This window comes from Peromyscus maniculatus, chromosome 3 (genome assembly GCF_049852395.1).
Source record: "Peromyscus maniculatus bairdii isolate BWxNUB_F1_BW_parent chromosome 3, HU_Pman_BW_mat_3.1, whole genome shotgun sequence".
In the NCBI taxonomy this organism is placed as follows: Eukaryota; Metazoa; Chordata; class Mammalia; order Rodentia; family Cricetidae; genus Peromyscus; species Peromyscus maniculatus.
The window spans coordinates 165,680,733-165,686,742 of record NC_134854.1 but is presented as its reverse complement, the minus strand read 5'-3'; the positions used below and the strand labels follow the sequence as shown (position 1 = coordinate 165,686,742).

The following is a 6,010-nucleotide window of genomic DNA, read 5'->3' as shown; positions in this document are numbered from 1 at the left end:
GATCCTGCCAGATGGTTTGAATGTGTCACAGAGCAGACACCAGACGCCTAGACAGCAGTAGAAGAGACTGTGTGTGAAGAAGCACAGATGGGCCGGCCCGTGAATAGAATTACCAGAGCTACAGGAAGTAGACGCCTCCCAAGGAAGGCTGGGTAAGGCTTTTGACCCCACCAATGAACCACAAGAAGTGCAGTTGTTCCTGGACAGAACAATAGTTTCTGGGCTGGCAACATGTGTCGTAGAATATTATTTTATTATTTTAAGTGTGTTACTTTTGTTGGTGTTGCATTTGTTTAATCTGTGAAGTGATGCTACTGTGCCTGCCTAATACACCTGATGGGCTAATAAAGAACTGAACAGGCAATAGCGAGGCAGGAGAAAGGATGGGTGGGGATGGCAGGCAGAGAGGATAAATAGAAGGAGAAATCTGAGAGGAAAGAGAAGTAGCCAGAGAAGGAGGAGGACTCCGGGGCCCAGCCACCCAGCTACACAGCCAGGAATGGAGTAAGAAGGAAAGAAAAGGTCTACAGGAATAGAGAACGGGAAAAGCCCAGAGGCAAAAGGCAGACGGGGTAACTTAGTTAAGGAAAGCGGTCAAGCAACAAGTTAAGCTAAGGCTGGGCATTTGTGATTAAGAATAAGAGTCGGCGTGTGATTTATTTGGGAGCTGGGTGGCGGGTCCCCCAAAAGAGCAAAAACAAACACATTTTGTTTTCATTTCATCTTTATGTAGCCCAGGCTGGCCTAAAGCTCACACTCTCCTATTTTAGTCACTGGGACTAAGGGAACCTAGCTGATATGATATTTCTCGGATGTCTTTATTTAGAATAAATCCCTAACATTTGTGGTGTGGTGTCCTAGAATTTCACACCTTCTAATGTCCCAAGAAACATAAAACAGTGCAGTTGTTTGGCTTTGATTCTAATCTGTAGAAAAGGATGCTCCATGGAGAGGGGTCAGGTGATCGCCAGAAAACAGACCAAAATGTTGTGTGCATGAACGTGGGCAACTTTCTTTCCAGAAGAGTTCACAGTAGAGAGGAGAAGCCACAGTTAAAGCTTTCAGCTAGCCCAGCCAACTAGTTCTTATAACTTAAATTAACCCATATTTTTATTTATTATTTATGTTCTACCATGTGGCTTTTACCTCTCTCCCATTCTGTATGTCTGATTCCTCTGGCTGGAGTCTCTGCCTTTCTTCTTCCCAGAGTCCTCTCTGTCCCTGGAAGTCCTGCATAACCTCTTCCTGCCTAGCTGTTGGCTATTCAGCTCTTGATTAAACCAATCAGAAGGCACCCTGGCAAAGATCCATCTTCGCAGTGTGAACAAATATCCCACAATAGCCCACAGTCCCATTCACGCTTGTTGCCATGCCCTCTTCCTTTCCCATGGTGATCCCAGGGCCTGCCTATGTGCATGTTCTCAGGAAAAGCATGGAAACAGGCAGACAGGTAAACTCTAGTGCATCCACTAGGCTTGAAGGAAAGCAACCCCAGAAGATAGCTGTAGAAAGGATGGCTGCCAGGACCTTGAGTGTCAATGTGCCGACGGCTAATTGCCAGGATGGGATGGATCACTTGATCTATTAAAAGTGAAGATTTCTGCTCTGCCTCACATCAATTGTGTGACATGCATGGGGGGGTGTGTGTGTAGGAATTTGAATTTCTGTAAGCATGCAGATTATTCTGGAAGCACTGCAAACCCCAAACTCCATCCCCACCCCCTCCCCCTGTCCTGGGCCCTGCTACTGCCAACTGTCAACTCTGTGGTATTGAGGAAACAAAGGGAAGAACACTGTGGGAGGAGGCTGCTAAGAAAGCAGCAGAGGGTGGACAGTGGAGAGGCCTGGCATGGCTTCTGTAAGAACTGCTGAGGGAGTGAAAGGAGAGATCCTCTGTGAGGTGAAGCGGGAGAGCAGGGTGCACAGGACAACAGTAGGAACTGTCTTGCTTAGCTTTAGTTGTCAACTTGGAACACCCTAGAGTCATCTGGGAGGCAAGCCGACACCGAGGGATTACCCCGATCAGATTGGAAGTGGACATGGCTGAGGTTGGAGGGGGTAGGGATTTCCCTGATTGTTAATTGGAGTAGGAGGGTCCAGTCCACTGTGGGCAACATCATTCCCAGGCAGTCGGTCCTTGGCTGTAGACGGGAACCAGCAAGTAGTGTTCCTCCATGGCTTCTGCTTCAGGCTCCTGCTTGAGTTCCAGCTCTGATGATCCTTGATGATGGGACTCTGACCTGGATGTGTGAGCCAAATAGACCCTTTTCCTCCTAAGTTGCTTTCGGTCAGAGTGTTTTATCACAGTAACAGAAAAGAAACTAGAGCAGGAATGAAGATTCATTTTGGGACCCATGAGCCAAGATGGTAACTGAGACCCTGCAGATGGATTAGATTTCTCTGCTGCCAGAACTTTTATAATCAGCATCAGATTCTGCACAGGGTACTGCAGTCCCTTTATGACTAACAGAGTACCAATTGCAGAGAGGACACTGCAGCAGCAGCTGAGACAGAACGCTTACCGTGGACTTAAAGTAGCACAGAATACAGCTGTGATTTGACGCGAAACAATCTATGTTCAATACGCACAAATTAATTTAACAAATTCACAGTGCTCATTATGCGGCAGATAGTTTTCTAGCTACCCTAGGATGTGGTTCATCAGAAGGTGACCTCAGCGAGTGTAAAAGCGGATTTCATAAGATGATAAAGGCAGACAGTGATGGGTTTAGAGAACGCTAAGCAAGGATTTAGTCTCAGGGTTCACAAAGAGGGTGCCTACAGTGTTCATTCAGCAGCTCACGTCCTTGCTGAGTGTCTGATTTGTGTCATTACTGTTGTAGGCACTAGAGCTTTAGTCAACACAAGCCAGAAGCCTTGCTCTCAGTTTATACTTGGATGGGGGAACACAAGAGTTTAAAAAGAAAAAATCAAAGAAGAGCTTGGTATGGTACCACACGCCTTTAATCCCAGCAGTCAGAGGGCTGTGAGTTTGAGGTCAGCCTGGTCCTCAGAGTGACCCTGTCTCCAAACAAACAAACAAACAAACAAACAAACAAAGAAAATACTAAGATAGATCAAATGGTGGTAAGTTTTCTGAAGAAAAATAAAGAGTAGTATCTGGGGATTGAGGGCATACTGCAATATCAAAGATGTTCTTTAGGAAAAAAGACATTTAAACAAGACTCAAAGCCGATGAGAAAAGAGGAGGCATTTGGCATTGGTAGTACTGGAGATGAGAACAGCTTCAGAGGAAGAAGCCAACCTCCCCTCTTCAAAGAGCAGCCAGGAGTCAACATGAATACATGAAAAATAGGAGGTGGAGCACTTGAGAAAAGGAAGAAGGTAGGGGTAGCCAATAATCTAAGGCAGAGCAGAATTTTAGAAGAATTTTGCTTTTATTTTAAGTGGAATGTGAGCCAAAGGGAGCTCAGGGCAGACCGAGCTACTCTGATAGTTAGAGTACTTCAGCTTATGAGTGTGAATGTGGACTCCATTTCTTCTCTCTCTAAATTTCTTTCTTCATCTGTAAAATAGTGGAGATGACTCTAACCCGTGAGGGTGTTGTGATAATTAAATAGCATATGTGCAAAAACATTTAGCAGTTACTTGACATGGAGTAGGCACATTCTTTCCTCCCCTGTCTTCTTGTTTCCTGGGCCTCCCACCTCGTGCTGGGAGGGAGAGGTAAGGGTACAAAGAGTGACAGCTTGCCTAGCTGACATCACTTCAGGGTTCTACTGTAACAGTTTCATGGGCAGCTGATGATGTGGCTGTGTGGACAGACTGCCGGGTGGGTGGGTGGGCAATCATCTGAGCACAGGCCCTGGCTCTCCGGGCCTCGATCGATGGGATTTTTCTCGATGGTGTATCAATGCAGTCTCAGAGAATGCATGTTTATTTGCCTCCGGGTTTGACTCTGTGGATGGTAACTGATGAATGAATGTCTTCCCCTCATGTCCGGAGGGGACTCCTCGGATCTGTCCTGTGGAACAAGAGCAGTTCTTACAAACCAGCTCTGCTTGTGGCTTCCGGGGCAGGACAGCCAGCCTGGTCTACACAGAGAGACCCTGTGCGGGTTAGAAGGCTGCAGGCTCCAGACCGGCCAGCAAAGCGACAATGAGCAGGGCTCCCGCGGAGAGCCGCTGAGGTCCGCGCCCGGCTGGGCTGCGCGCGCCCGGAGGAGCAGCGGGCGGCCGCGTGCGAGCGGCGAGGCGGGGCGACCCGAAGCGCGAGCCCGGGGGGTCGGGGGGTCCGCCTGGGCCACCGCCTCCTCGGCAGCCGCAGCAGCAGCCGCGCGCGCCGCCGCCCAGCCCCGGTCCCGGCCGCCGCTTCCCGCCCTCGCTCTCCCCGGCTGGGCTCACAGCGCCGCGGCCGCTCCCTCCTCCCCAGCGCGCGTGCGCGCGGGTGCGGGCGCGCGGCCGAGGCAGCGCGGAGCGCCGAGCGCATCGATCGGCCTGCTCTCTGGGGCCGCCCGCCCGCCCGCCGGGCCCATCGCGCGCTCGGGGCTCGACTCGGCAGGCGGCGGCCGCGGCGGCTGAGGAGGCAGCGCTGTGGCGGCGGCTGAGGCGGCAGAGGAAGGCGGCGGCGGCGGCTCGGCCCGGAGTCCCCGCTCCCGCGCCATTTCGGACCCGGAGCGAGCGTGGCGCGGGCCTGAAGGCGGCGGCGGCGGGAGCCTGAGGCGCGGCGGCTCCGCGGCGCGGAGAGAGGTAGGGCGCGGACGGCGCTCCTGGGCCGCTGCCCGGTGCCGAGCTCGGCGCGGCCGGGCGGGGCCGCGGCGCTGAATGAAGCCGGCTCGGGGAGGCGGGCGCGGGGCGCCGAGGCCGGCGGCCGCCGCTTCCTGGACGGGGGAGCCTTCCTTCCTCCTCCTCCGGGCCGCGGCCGGCCCTCCGCGCCGCCCCGGCCTCCCCGCCCGGCCTCGGCTGCAGCCGGCATCCGCGCCCGGCTAACTTGTCGGGCGGGCGGGCGGGCGGGCGCGCGGGCTCCCCCCGGCCGGGCGCGAGCCCCCGGGGAGGTGGCGGCGGGAAGGGCTGGCGCCCCCGCGGCCCGAGGTCCGGGGGGTTCTCGGGCGGGCGGGGGGGGGGATGCATCTGCCGCCGAGTTCGCGACCGCTCCCCTCCCCCACGCATGTGTGGGCTGTGACATTGCCGCGGCCACAAAGGAGGAGGTGGAGGTGGAGGCGACGGCGGTGGCAGAACAGGTGGCCCACGCCCTGCGCGGCAAGCCCGCGCGCGACCCGCAGTGGAAAGCAGAAAAGTTAATGCGGCAGGTCTGGGTGGCTTTGTGTGGGGAGGACGCGGAGGGACGGCGAGAGCCGAGGCAGGGGGCTATCCCTGAGTGGAGCGCGCGCGGGCAGCCCTGCTCACGGAGCTTCAGGTTTGAGTCGCCTGCTGTCCTGTCCCCTGTAGCCTTGCGGGTTTGCCCTCTCGCCCTTTGCGAACCCGACTCCGGGGTTCATTGTGGCATTCGGGCGGACCACTGCGAAAGCCTCTCGGGCTGGTGGGTTACAGCCCAAGTCCTGAGCCAGCCTCGGCCAAGCTGGATTCTCATCAAGGCAAAGAGTTAAAAACAGAATGACATGCTATGTTTGCCGTGGAAGAATCATCCGAGGAGACATGTTGAAAAGTCATAATAACCACTTCGGAATTAACCATATGACTTGGTGTCACTCTTCGAGGAAGGGCCAGCCAGGTTGCTGACCCCCCCCCCCCCCATGTGATAGACAATAGACATCAAACATGCGTGGTATCAATATATGTACTTTGAAACTGTAGCCATCCTCAAGCATCCTTGGTTTTAAGAGGTGTCAGGTAGTAATTTAATTTTACACCTTTTAAAAAAATTAGCAAAATTGTTGGGATCTAGTCCCAGTCACACCCCTTACTACCTTTTGTAATGGGGGGGGGGGGGAGGGTGCGTCTTTCTGGCTTAAGCTCTTCTTTGAGTAAGACTTTTTTTTCTTCTCGTAGACTTAAATATTACTAGGTTTAAAAAACCTGACTTAAGAATT

The 6,010-nt window shown here is 53.7% G+C and overlaps 1 protein-coding gene across 2 annotated transcripts in view; it reads left to right on the top strand.

Annotated features, from left to right (window-relative positions):
• The first annotated feature begins 4,572 nt into the window (after window positions 1-4,572).
• The window catches only part of Kras (KRAS proto-oncogene, GTPase), a 35,106-nt gene continuing 33,668 nt past the window's right edge, over window positions 4,573-6,010 (top strand). For both annotated transcript variants that reach the window (XM_076568295.1, XM_076568293.1), the window contains exon 1: window positions 4,573-4,709. The gene's annotated coding sequence lies outside the window, so the exon portion shown is untranslated. The remainder of the gene's footprint in view (window positions 4,710-6,010) is intronic.